Below are 14,408 nucleotides of genomic sequence, written 5' to 3'. Positions count from 1 at the left end.
ATTGTTTCCTTTCTACATCTCTATCTCTGCATTTTCTTTCATTATTTTTTGCTAGGAAAATGCAGTTTAGCCTATTCACTGCTGAACCACCACAGTAGTTGCTGAGTGACAAAAATCAGGAATATTAAAGAATTTGCAGTGGCTCATTTAGCAGCACAGCACATATTTTGTATGAGGACAGTATGGTGATTTACATTTGCTTGTAATAATTGGAATGTTTCCTATCTGAATGCTTCTGGCTTTATTTTTTTTGTTTGGGTGTTTTTTGTTGTTGTTTGTTTTTGTTTTTCTTAGTAAAATCTCCATCTGTGATGTGCACAGGGCACAGGGCAGCAAATTGGAGTTCAGTCGTCGAGGGTGGGACACATCTCACCACACTGTGACTGTTGCGGTAAGGGTTTTGATGCTCAGGTAGGTACCTCAGTTGTTCTGCATGCATTTCTACATTTATATATATGTATATAATAACACACATATATAATATATGTATAATAACACATTTATAATAACACACGACTTACACGTGTGTGTAAGTCCCCGGCCTGTGCCTCTCCAAGGACAGCAGAGGGAGCCCGGAGGACGAGGTCAGGCCCATGCAAGCCCTCAGGTGGCTTCATGGTGGATGGTCACAATGCCACCTCTGGGGACTCGGCTTGCTGAAACAACAGCAAAGGCTCTGGCTAGGAGCTGGAGTGGTGCTGTGCAGGACAGGGAGGAGAGGGGTGCATCATTCTTTTGGTGAGAAAACAGTTTCTGTGACAGATCCTCACTAAGGTGCAACCACCACTGACAAAAATCCCCCATGCGGGCAAAAGATGGGACTTTCTAAGCTGAAACTTTTTAAAAATGCATGTAAACCTGTTCTGCCTGAGCATCTTTGCATAAGAAATACCTGTTGGTCAGTTCTGAGCTTTTTCCAGCTTGCTTTTATGTAGCTCTACCACAACCTAGAGAAGGTGGACGGGAACTAGGGGTGAACAAGAGCTGCAGAAATTCTGGAAGAGGCTGCTAAGGTGACCCAACAGAGACCAGCATGGCATTTTTTGGATATTAGGAAAAAATCTTCTCAGAAGGAGTGGTTAGGCATTGGAACAGGTTGCCCAGGGAGGTGATGGAGTCACCATCCCTGGGGCTGTTTAAGGAAATAGTAGATGTGGTACTTAGGGACATGGTTTAGTGGGTGACGTTGGTGGTAGGGGGACGGTTGGACCAGATGATCTCAGAGGTCTTTTCCAACCTTAATGATTCTGTGATTTTATGATTTTTCTTCTACTTGTTTCCTCCACTTTGATATTTAAAACGTCTAGTATTTTTACTGTGCCATTTGTCAGTCCACTACTAATAATTGCAATAACAGTCACAAGATCTCTGGAAGTATTCAGGTGTGCTTTTGTGATGTTTTAAGACACTCAGTTGAATGGTATTATATAATAAGAAATGCAGACTATTTTTCCTACTCAATAAAATTTTCTATTTTACATCTCTATTTAAAAAGATAGCACGCCTTGCATCTGATTATAGAAAAGAAATTGTCTTCATATTCCAGCAACACAAATACATTACAAACTATATACATACAAACACATTATATACACACACGGCTCAGCCTGCGCAGCTGTTAATAAATATGTATTTTACATTTAGCCACTAACTGCTGTTCAAGGTTTCTTTCCAGATGCCCAGGAATGAGTTAACATCACTTTGATTACAGGGTAATGCATTCCCCATATCAAAAGCTAGCAAAAGGAACTCCTTTGATAGCAAAAGAGACAGCCAGTGGTGATTAAAACAAGCAAATGTCCTGGGGAGATGTTTGAAGCAAACTGCAGACCCTGATCAAAGCACAGGTACTGTCAGCAACATAAGGTTAGTGGGGAGAAGCAGTGTCTTTTATTAGCTTGCAGTACTGAAGAAAATGGACAAGCCTTGATGCAATGGCCTTTCTTCAGATCTATCATTTGGGCTAATAAAAAGCATTCTGTCTCCCTGTATATGTTGCTTCTTTTGCATTGGCTTTCCCCTCCTGAGACAATATTCCTACTGCTAAGGTAGACGTAATTTTTACGACAGACATGATTGATGCCGCACTGTCTAACAGTTTATGGGAATAATTTAAGATCCCAATTATTTCAATACAGAAATGCAGCTCCCAAAGAGAATTTATGTGAATTGTTGAAAGAGAGCTCTGTTAGAGAAAGAAGACACAAAAAGTTGAAAGATGTGTTTGTCAAAGCCCAAGGGTTCTAACAGAACAATAGCAAAAACCTATTTTCTAACATTAATGGTAGCACAAAGCTCTCTGACGTCTCTCTCACAGTCAGTCTCTGGCTTTGTGCAACTTGATTGCAGTGACTTCAGATTTTTATTTGCTTCTTAGTCTGTAGCCACCCATCCCTCTGCCCTACCTGACTGTCTGCTTGCCTCACCAAACAAGATGGAAAAAAGCCCCTACTTCACTTTCACCCAAGAGCTCCAGGATGGACAAAAAACACATCTGAAAGCAAGAAGAGCTGAGAAGAGCCCTGTCTACCTCACGTGTATGTGGGGTTCACTGCTTCTCACCCCTCCCTCATCTCTCAGCAGCAGTTTCCTTCACCCTGAGGACTTGTGACCTCCATGGGGAAGGAGGCTGAGCTAAGATCCTGAGCCACATGTGACACTGGAAAGGGAAAACAGTGGGACAGGGATGGAGAAGGAAAAGATTAACTGGGATGAGAATTTTTGCAAAGGCAACATTTGACATAGAGATGGGCAACAATTTTGAGAAGGGCGAGCCTTGGATTCATGTTCAGGCTATATGAGGATATGAAATGGATTCTTGGGTGGAAATTGATTTATCCTTAGAATAATTGGGTGCCTCAGAGAATTCTGGGGTAGAACTGAACTGGTGGGAGATGAGTAAAAGCCCTGGGAGGCTGCTGTGTCTGCTTTGTGAGTTGTTTGTTTGAATCTGCCTCCCCTTGACTAAGGTGTGCTCGAGGTTCCTTCGGGGGAAGGAGCAAGACGAGAAAGAGTGGGGCTAAATGATAAACCATATCTTTATTTTTTGTGATACTAAAATGAGTATTTCCATGAGGCATTTTGATCGAAGGTAATGCTGACATATGCTCGAGTTACAGATCTGCCAGTTTGCTTCCAAACTGTCTGTGAACAGGAGAACATTTTTACCAGTCTACTCTGCTGCCAAAAAGGCAGGCAAGCAGGAGTGATACGGAGTGGCTGACTAATTTCCAAATGTCAGGGTTTGCCTTTAACTGTCTCTCCTCCCCAGTTTCACAGAGGCAGGCTGCCCGTTTGTGACTGCCGTGCCTTGGGCAAGAGAACTGTTATTGCTTCCCCGATTCTGGCTACAGATGCTGTGCGCTGCTCCTTGACGTATTCTGAAGTCTTGTCACAGAGTAATCCCCAAGGAATGTGTCTTCGTCTGTTTCTTCAGGGACTGCTTTTTCCAATGTGTGTAATATTGTGTGAGGAACTGCTGCAAAGTCCTGTGCAAATGTCAGCTGCACTTTGCTTGTCAATGAAGAGCTGAGCTCTTGTTGCAGACACTGGCTTTGTGCAGCACCAGCATGTACCTGCTCATTCCTTTTACAGGCAGATAAGGTACATTGTCTACAAGACTCTTCAGAGAGCACAACTCCAGTTTAACACTAACACATCTCCAAACGTATTCCTTCTCACAGACAGAAAACACAGCCTTTCCCAAAATAAACACAACCCCAGCCATGCCATCTTTCCGTGCTCCTCCAGACAAACACCTGGTGAAACAGATGAAATCCTGACCTTTCCCTCAAAGGCAGTCCACAGAGGTTGGCACACAGGAGGCCTTCACCAGGCCCGTTGTGTTGCCATGGCACATTAGCTCTAGGCGTGTGGTTTGGAAACCCCCAGCAGCTCTCAGTGACAGAAGCGATTCCGTAGCTGACAAAAGTCAGATCCGGAGGTATACGCAGAAATAAAGAAGAAGCTCCTGCAGCTGTTGAGAAAGAGGGTGTCAGAAATGTCCATCAGTTACCGTCCACCAAAGACTGCTCACACTGGGAGCTGTCAGAGGGTTTTGACAGCTGTATCCTGTCGCAGCTGCAACTTCTGTGAAAACGCTGCAGGGTAATGCCAAATAAGTCACGTATAAGTGGGTAAGCATGGCAAAGCTACATGCAAAGATGCAAACAGAGATATGAGAGTGGGAAAATAAGAACTCCGCACAGAATCACCGAATCATTCAGGTTGGAAAAGACCTCCAAAATCAGCTGGTCCAACCGTTCCCCAGCCACCAATATTACACACTAAACTATGTCCCCGAAAACATGTATTACCTATGCACATTAACTGAAATTTTGGGAAAAATAGGGGAATCAGAGAGCACCCTCTTCCCTGCATGCATTTCAGCATAACTGTTCTTGTTCCCACCCCTCCCCCTTTGGGCTTCTCCTTTCTTCCTCAATGACCATTTTAATAACTGTTTTGGTGGTCCTATTTCCTCAGCACTGTTTCCAGCAAACTTTTCATTTCCTGGTGGCACATCTTTCTTCCTTACTTCTCCTTCATTATCCCTTGCTACACAGCTCACCCAGCTACTGGGGTGATATCCCCTGAACAAACACATGGCATTCGCCTATTCTACCCCATTTTCTTTGCTCCAGCCAAATCCCTGATGTTCTTTGAGCTCAGATCCTTCTTCTCTGCAGAAGTCTTAACCTTAGAAGAGGCTCTTCTTATCTCTTCACCTTGTTCTTACTTCACTACTTCTTTTTCAATGTCATTATCTCTCTTTTCTACCACCAACACAACCTTCACAAAGCTGCCCTTATGTTTCTCATCTTCCAATCCCTCCTTAGACTCTCCTCATTGAATTTCCCTGAAGGATCCCTGCAAAGATCACAAGACCAGCAGAAACCCCTGCCAAAGTGATGAAATATGTATAGGCTCTATCTGCACAGATAGCGATAGCCCCTTCAAGCCTCCCGTGTCAGTTATGAACTCTGTTGCTCACATGGCATCCTGCAAAGATGATAAACTGAGCATGGACTCCCACAGAGAAAATAAAAGCCAGAAGGGCTCCCCTGGTGCTTCGTATTACACTGAGGCTTCAAAAAGATACGGATAAATGTATTCAACCTTTGCAAGACGAGGAAGTACAGCAAAATGCTCCAGAATGACTCATTTAAAGGAGCCTCAGGAAAGCGATGGAAATGCACAGCACTGGGTTAAGATGCAAGGGCAACATAGAACAGGGTGGCATAAAACTTAGGAAACCTCAGAGCAAAAACAGGAGATAGGGAGGAAATAGAGCTTGGAAATTCAAAGTTCAGTTAACCCAACTGTTGCATATACAGGCAATCAGGACCAAGACAGCTTGGAAAGACTCAAGTCTTTCTCAGCACCTTGCCACCCCAGGCTGTCTCAGTGTTTGTCCCTGGACTATAAAGTATCTGACACTCTAAGCCCTCTGCAGCTTTATTAGTCCTTTGACCCATATTGCAGTCATCCTAAAGTAGGTCTAGCATGGTTCAAGTTGCAGAGGGCATACATAAGGGAATATTCTTGCAGATGGGGCTTTAGTATTTTTGAAAATCCTAAAAGCTTAAAGTAGATAGCAATTTCCCAGCTACTGACATAAATAAATTATACAAGGAAAGCAGGCTGGAAATGAGTTCAGTCTTTGGGTGAAGTGCAAGAAGAAAAAGAGGTCAGATACTGCTGCTGTCTTATCAAAGCAGGGACAGGAGAATGGTCTGGGATCTTCTTACAGCCTTTCGACAGGTTCTTAGGTATGAACCATGGCTCTGCCTGGGGCAAGGGTGCTAAAGGGTCCCTCCTTCACTGCCTATCTCACCCGGTGCTTTAAAATGATGTGCATGATACCACCACTGACTGACATTCATGTATGCAATTCATTTTGCATTAGCAAATTTTGCAGGTCAAACTTTTGCTCAAAGCTAATGGATTCAGTTTCAACTGTCTTAAAATATAGCGTGCTTTCTCTGCAGGTCCGTTACAACAGTCAGCTTTAGCTTGATCTTTCAACTGTTTTTATACAACCATCTGCTTCCACACCAAAGAACAGATGATGAGAGCTAAACAGAAATTTATTCCTGTAAGACTTCAACAGAGTGCAGTGATGTGTTCAGGCTAGCTTCGTAGTGCTTCCTTCCTCTGATATTTATATTTCTGGTTTTGATCAATTAATCAGTTGTGATTGTGGGTTTTTAATAAACACAAGAAAAAACAAGGTCTGATTTTCTCTTACAGCTGTGGGCTACCTACCTCATGAGCATAAAACATTAAAAGACTTACTAATACCACTATTTTTAGTCATCTTTTAACCTACGTTGTTCTTGTTTATATTTTACTTGTGTGTTTACTTAAGTGGCCTATTATTTATTTATCCTTTATTTTTCACCTAAATACCCGTCAGAATGAAGCAGCGCATGGTGGTTGAGAAAAATTACCACACAAGCAACATTTAAAAGTGCAGTTCTGTAGATGGGAAGGAGAAGAGCCAGAGGGGGACAATGCTTTCTTCAGGCAAGGCTGGCTCTGTCACCTGAGAGGACAACACTGAGACAGCAGGGCATTGCCACTTCCACCGCCATCTGAGAAGTGCCCAAGGGGAGCTGCGCTTTGCTGGCTCAAGCTATTTGCCTTCCCATCTGCTCGAGTTGATTTAGAGAAGTGCGTTACGCAACCTGCTATCTTCCTGCTATGCCGATGGTCGAATGGATGTGGCAGCACACTTAATGCTTCGAGGAGAAGTTTTGAGGAAAAGGAGTGGTTATTTCAAACCAGGCTTTTCAGTCTGCAGCGGTAGAGATATTCCTATGTGACCAAAACAAAAGACTTGAGGAAAGCTGAAGAAGATTAAAACTGAGAAAGGTGCACTCAATTGTATGGGCGAGGATTAGTGCTTGAAAACCGGTCAGGACGATGCTAAAGACAGATTATCTGCACAGTTGGGGGTTTGGCAGTGAAACAGTGCTATTGTACCACAGCCTGGGGCTTGTTCGCCTGCAGTCCTTCAGATCGCCCGGTACCACTGGGCAGGAACATTTGCAGAGCACATGTTAAGTGCCCTCAGCTAAGAAAACCCAACACATTTTAGTGGGTGCTTGTGAAATGTGATAAAACATTCCTATCAATATTTAGTTTAATGAAATCCCTCCTAAAATTCCCTACATTTTCTGTGATAAAACTATTTGACAGTGTGCTCTACACAGGCCGGTACTACAAGTGACACAGTCTTTCCTTCCTGATCTCTATTTATGGGGCTGTCACTCACCTCTCAACTTCCACCAATACTTCATTAGAGAACAAGCATCCACTTTGAGCAGTCAGCATCTCTGCTTGGCTTCCTCAGCCAGCTCCCAAGTTTCTTGTCCACTTCTCGTCTGCAAAACCCTAACACTGGGGTTGGGGACCACTTGCACAAGGAGCAGGATGTGTGCAGGCCTTCTACAGGGAGCTCATCCCAGCCCAAAGACCTCACCAAGCTCCCTCTATAACTGAATTCATTATCAGAAACAAGCCCAGAGCAGACACAGAAACGTATTTAAGTTCTGAAATTATAAAAAATGATGGTATTTTTAAGTTAGCACTTGTTTATCTTCTGATCCGTGACAATTCACCAAAGTGATATAAAATTATCATCTGATGTCTCTCTCTAGCTGTCTCACAGCAGTGTCAGAGCAAAGAATGACTCGGCAAGAAGAGAGCTGGTAAATATAAACAACTTCATCAAAGAAGCAGGTGCCTCCGGGTGCACGAAACCTGCTCTTGCAACACTGACAGAATAATGCTGATTCTATTCTGAACACTTACATAATGTTTGGAACATAAAAGAGCTAGTTCTTGCTATTTTTTGCTTGAAGTTGAAAACTGGCAAGAATTGATAAGCATATTAAAGTTATTTCAGGTCACTGGTATTCCAAAAAGTTCTGAAAACTCCTAATTAATTAAAAAGCAATTGTACTCCAGTAACTGACCATGTAAAAATGATAAGTTAAATTCAAAGCAGTAAATGTTGCACTCTAAATCCTATTTTTCATATTGTAGTGGCTTTATGGCCTTGCAAAAATTATGGTTTTTTAACCTGTCACAGTTCTTAAAAAAATGCTGAAGGAGAAAGGTGAGTGAGAAGACATGTGCTCCTTTTGCCTTTCAGATCTGTAGACGCAAGGTCTGTTAAAGATCTCCACCGCTTTTGCCTCATTAGCGTTCATTTTGGATGGAAGCAGAAATCAAGTTATTGATGGGCCTTAAAACTGACTTTTCGGATGAATTAGACTCAAAAAAATATTGAGCAATGTAATTTTTCCTAACTACATGGATACATCCGTACAAAGGTGCTAGTTATTGATGCGCAAAGTGCACACAAAGAAACAGGAGTCTATGAAACAATGAACTTGAACAACGTCCTGTTACCAAAAGCTCATTTTCATGGCAAGTGCAGGCATTGTTAGTATTCGTATTTCTGGTGGTTCCTCCTCAAATAGTTTCTGTAGGATTCCATCTTCCTTGGCTGACTTACCAAAGAAAGACAACGGATTCTTTAGTTCCTATTTGCCTTGGCAGAATGATTCTTATTTTGCCAAACTTGCCAAAAAACCTTCAAAAATCCATGTTCTTGCCTTTTAACCAATTTGCACACCTGTTTGTTCCTGTCGCTGGCTGATTAGTGCTGCAGTGATTGGCTTGATCTGATCTCATTTCCAGCACAGATGTCGGGTTTTCACAGCTTCCCTTCTTTGCGGATATTTGTTACCACATTTCCCTCTGGAAGGGCTTTGGTCTTTTGTTTTGCCTTGCTTTATTTTTTGTTTCCTTTTGCAACTATAATATATACTGTAGATTGTCTTTTCTTCTTTTTTTTAAAGGTTCTTTGTGATGTTCCAGATGGCACCTGGTTGTAACATGGCGAAGTGACTTGAATTATCATATGGTTTGATCCTGCTACATGTTGTCTCCAACAATACAACAGGTGCATAAGGTACGGGTAGGAATCATTGCACTCCAGAACAGTTTTCATTCAGCAACTACGGCTGTTGCCAATACTGTTCTCCCCCAGCATTTCTACTAAGGAAGAACAGCTCTGAGCAGCAAAGGAAATCAGAGGGACTTCACAGAGGTGAGTCTTTGGATCCCCCAGTGCTTTGGATGTCTTTCTCTCCGCTCAGGCATTTATCTGGGATGGTGGTGTCTGCCTGCATGCAATAACCTGAGAAGGGTGACTGTGTTGCGAAGCACAGAGAGCTCAGCAGGTGATAAGAGGCAGCATCCTCCTTCTTCACAGGCTCAACTAAAGCTGTTGGGTAGAAGTCAGGGAAGCAACCACTCCGTTTGGAGGGCTTGAGAGAGGGCATTATTTGATGGGGCGTGTGTGTGTGTGAATTGTTTTTCTGCTGTTTGAAACGTGAACTGCTTTGATGGCATTTCTCTGACACGTTCACTTTGGGTAAGAATCTGGTATCACAGGTACTTAAGCCAAGAAGTTATTTTTAAGCTTTATGTTTGCTTTACGGAACATATTTCAGTTTTAAATGCTGGTTATATTTCAAAGTTATTCCTTCGTCTCTACCATTACAAAAGTTGATTTCCCATACTAAGTAAGGCTTGGTCTTGTTGCTGTTTGGGAACCACATACTCAAGTGCTGCAAGAGGCAATGAACATAACTCAGCTAGCAGAACATCTGCCTCTGAGTCAGTAATTGCTGAGTGCCCCTGCATTGAATTCAGGGGTCACTGGGCTGCTGAATGTGCTGTTCTCATATGAAATATGAAACAAAAATTCTAATCACTTGTTGGCCATTAAATAACTGATGACAGTTTTCATCAGAGACTCACAATAGCTTTGCTCCTTTAAGTGTGCCAGGTAATTACATTCTATCTAGCTAAATGAACTTTCAATTACAAAGAGTACTTTTCTCCTCTAAACTATTTAGAAATAATGTTATGCACTGTTAAATTACTGTCCTTGACCTATCTCAGTAATAGACAAAGAGATCTGGGTATATGGAAGGATACCTGACCGCGGGCTTTGTCTCAGCTGCGATTCAGCATTCAGATTTTGTTCTCAGACGTGCACTTTAGCCTCATGAACTCTGTGCAACTTGAGCTGCTGGAAGGTAGAGCAACCACTGACATCTGCTAATCACTCTCCCCTTCCAAGAGCTTGCACAGACGTGCAGGCTGTTTTCATCACCAGGCAGTACTCCAGCACAGGCGGGAGGTGCTAGGTGCTAATGGAATTTGGCCTGGCTTAACTGAAGGATATGAATTCTTTTATGGCCTCAGTTTTGCCTTTGATTATTCAGCACTAGTCTGTCTGCTTGCATTGGTGGGAGAGGAAGGTCATTTTTCAGGAACACAGGTATGTCTGAATATAAAATTACCCCTATTTAAGAGCAAACATTATAGCCATTCACAGCTGAAGAGTATTTATCTTCTGAGCAGCGTAACCTGCATCTATCTTATGGAAATATGTTATCTCATAGATTTTTGTATTCAACCTGGAAAAAAAAATAATCTGTAGATTTATTAAGGGAGAATGCAGAAGAAAGAAGCCATAAATTATGTTTATTAACATTAGTTGAACATGGTAGTATACAGAAACTTCCATGTTTGGTTGCAACTGAAAACTTTGCGGAGACGTAATTCTTTTTGAAAATGATTGACTACTAATCCCCACTCAAAAATACTGCAAGGCAGGTATCAGACTGCTAGAGAATCTGCAATATTCTGCAATCCGTAAGCACAAATCATTCTTACTACTTGTGCACATCAGCAGGCATCCCTTTTCAGCAGCACTTCATTTCTGCCCTGCAATTTTTCCTGCAGATTTAGACCTTCCGTCATTTTTACCTCAAATGACCTCGGCACGGCTTAGGCGGCATCCTCAAGGTTTGACCCCGATGCAGGTCTCACTGAAGGGAAGAGTCTGCTCAGTGTCACTAGGATAATAAGACAAATACCCTTAAAGCCTGTAGCTCTGATCCCCTGGCTATCTACTTTCAGTAATCAGATTCTGGGAAGCTGTTACCGTAAGTTAGGAGCAAGCAACCTGTTGCTGGGAGGCTAACAAACTGAACCGAACGGTGGAGCAGCCGTAACAAAGGCCACTCGAGCCATCATTTTGAAGAGGCAAATGATTCAGCCCAAAGCTTATCAGAACTATACTGAGCTCACAGGAAGCATGGGGGAAAAAAATCAAAAGGCACTTTGAAGTCCTTAGTTCGTTTTGTATTTTTGATGCAGAAGGAGACTAAGGGAAGATGTTCCATGCCGTTGAGAGCTGCAGGCATGAGGTTCATTTATTACATAATTATCTCACAAAACTCTGTCGTGTTCTTTTATGCCTACGAATTTTCACATAATACTGGAATGATTAATTCCTACAACATACTATTGTTTCTCATTTCATTTTGGTGGATTTGCTTTTACCAGCTGATATGAAATATTAAGATGACTTTCTTTGTTAATTACAACAGAAAGAAGCCTCGTTCTGAAGAGGAGGATGTTGCAGCAATATGAATTTGGTGGGGTCTAAATAACACCTGTCTTTTCTGCTAGTTAACATAATGGGGAAGAATACATGAGACTGGAGAGGTAGGAAGAATAGACTGATACTGTTACATCTGATTTAATGAAGTGAGAGGACACAGGAGATTTTAAAACCAGTGTTGCAGAGCACAGTGATGTACTATGGAGAAGACTTATAGTTTGATCTAAGGTTAAAGAGGGACATGAACAAGCCAGATTTTGGCATCATCAGGAAAATAAATGGTTGGTTATCTTAACTCCCATCAATTTTACTATCAGACCAAGTCAATATTTATCTGGAGTACGATCCTTCTGTAATCCCAAGCCAGAATTTCTGATATGGAAGTACGGACTTTGATTGTGTCTTTTCTCTCCACAACACAAACCAGTAGCATTTGGCAACAGATTAAAATGTGAAACAAACAAAGAAAAACAAAACAGCATAAGAGAGGAATCAGACCCATAGTGATTGCAGAGATATAACTGGCTACTTGCCATATGCACCCAGCCTTTGGATTTTCATACTGCTTCTCATTGCTTTCTGCTGGGCATAAATTATTTCAAAAATCTGTATCATCCTCATTGTGAAAAGGAGAGAGAGAGAACAGAGCTCTGACTGGAGTAGCTGCTATTTGTGAACAAAAAGGAGAAACATACCTACAAGCACATTATTGCTGGCTGGCAGATGCCTTCAGTGGAGAAATTGTTACTCATCCACACTCACAGACCTCTACATACCAGTCCCTATATTTAACTTCTCTGGTTCTTCCTTCCTTTTGAACCCATTGCCCTTGCTCTCCCAATCCTAATCAGCATTTTGTTGTAGCTACCCTTCCCCACCCCTATGTATATATATATTTATCCTCCTGCTGTCAGAAGTTTGCTTTTCTAGTTCTCTATAAAAAAGGAAGAGTTAGCAGTCTGACCTCTCTACAGAAGAATAAAGGGCAGAGTTGCATATTAAAGAACAGCTGAGGAAGGCAGCAGCAAGAGTGCATGTGTAGCAGCTGCTGAAAGAGGGACAAAAGCAAAAGGCTGGTGCAGGAACTAAGGGGTCAGAGATCATAGCCAGCAGTCACTGGTTCAGACAGAGTCCATGCAAGGACAGGAACTGGTAAAAAAAAAACAGCAACATGGGACAAAAGACAGCAACAAGTATCAAAATTGGGACTCCTTACAATTTTATTTAAAAACACTTTTTGATGTGGTTTTATGACACCTAAGAATGGAACGATCTTTGGCTGAAAATCTAATTTCTGCTTGGATATGCCACTATGTGGAGTTGTGTATCATGTGTGAATTATGCCCAGTAACTTCTAAATTCTCTTTAGCCAAAGGACCAAAATTTGCAGCATTCCCAGAGCATCATAGAACAGCATCATCTGATCTCTATTTCTCCACATCAGTGACGAAAACCAGAGGCCTCATGAGAAATAGAGTATGTTCAAGGCATCCTGACTACAGGAGGAAATAGAAGTGTAAACCACGCGTGACTAATTATTAATTTGTCTTCCATACACCTAGTTTGTGATATCTGGATCCTGACCTGTCATTTGCAAGCACTCATGACTGCAAGTTGACCCAATCAGAGACATCTTGCAAACAAACAGGACTTAAAAATGCCAGTGGCAGTGACAGATGAGCTCTGGTGCATCTTGTTTGGCAAGTTTAAGATACCCCTGCAGCACAGTGGACAAAATGTGACCTTAGCCACACCATTGCAAAGGCTTTGAGCAAAGGTGCTGCCCTGTGCAGGGTAGCTTAAAGTTGAGGCTCATGTCCTTCTGTCAGAAGGGTGGGGTAACATTCAGGTACAGGTGCCATACAGACATGTTAAAGTGCTGCAAAAAACTTTATGTTCTAAGGAAAATCATTCCTAAGAAAAACAAAGGAGGCACTTAAAATTAGTAGACGTGTTTTACCATGACCTACCTTGAGCTCTCTGTGTCCTGGTTCCCTATCCACAGCACAAATAATAATACCATCTGCTATCACAGGGGTGTCATAAAGAAGAATTCATCGGCATTTGTAGATAAGTCAGTTATTACAGGGAAGAGCATTGTAGGAAAGGCTGTAGGAAAATGTCATAATTTATCAACCCAATATACTCTATAGTGAATATATATCACCACATCCAGAAAGAAGGGTATTAGAAATGAGGTATAAATGATACACAAGTATTGTCTACTGTTATAATGAATGAGGAAAGGAAAAAAAAAATCATATAAGAATATGAAATTAAAAATATACTGTAATGCGCTTGCATAAGGAAATGGCCTGGGACACCTCTATTCTGACACTTCCTAGTTCTTTATGACACAAACTACATGATGTGTTTTTAATGTGTTTTCTTTTTTAAGGTTGCATCCTTAGCAAAGGACAATTGTGAGTAACATTTCTGCATCTTGGTCCTAGAAAATAGCAGAGACTGAGAGACTTGTACAGCTAAAGAAAGCACGTTCCACAAAAGCACAACAGACAACTGCAAAAGACTCCAGCTTCCATTGTCACCGTGTTATAACTAGGTCAGACTAAATAAAGAAGTTGGTTTAGATTTTAAAGGATAGCTAAGAACTTAGAATCACAGAATATCCTGAGCTGGAAGGGACCCACAAGAATCACAGAGTCCAACTCCTGCCTCCACACAGGACCACCCAAAAACCAAACCACGTTTCTGAGAGCATTGTCCAAACACCTTGAGCTCCTTCAGGCTCAGTGCTGTGACCACTGCCCTGGGGAGCCTGTCCCAGTGCCCGACCACCCTCTGGGTGCAGAACCTTTCCCTAACCCCCAGCCTGACCCTCCCCTGTCCCAGCTCCATGCCGTGCCCTCGGGTCCTGTCGCTGTCCCCAGGGAGCAGAGCTCAGCGCCTG

The 14,408-nt window shown here is 42.2% G+C and overlaps 1 long non-coding RNA gene across 2 annotated transcripts; it reads left to right on the top strand.

The window, feature by feature from the left end:
- The first annotated feature begins 1,169 nt into the window (after window positions 1-1,169).
- Window positions 1,170-12,441, top strand: LOC118163455. Of its 2 annotated transcripts, none has more exons than XR_004749063.1 (3): window positions 1,170-7,715; window positions 8,874-9,124; window positions 11,484-12,441. It is a non-coding gene; the product is annotated as an uncharacterized LOC118163455 (long non-coding RNA). The 2 variants fall into 2 exon arrangements; XR_004749062.1 differs by having other exon boundaries at window positions 1,170-8,454.
- The last annotated feature ends 1,967 nt before the right edge of the window (window positions 12,442-14,408 follow it).

This window comes from Oxyura jamaicensis, chromosome 3 (genome assembly GCF_011077185.1).
Source record: "Oxyura jamaicensis isolate SHBP4307 breed ruddy duck chromosome 3, BPBGC_Ojam_1.0, whole genome shotgun sequence".
In the NCBI taxonomy this organism is placed as follows: domain Eukaryota; kingdom Metazoa; phylum Chordata; class Aves; order Anseriformes; family Anatidae; genus Oxyura; species Oxyura jamaicensis.
The sequence above is the reverse complement of the archived record's forward strand: the minus strand, read 5'-3'. Positions and strand labels throughout refer to the sequence as shown.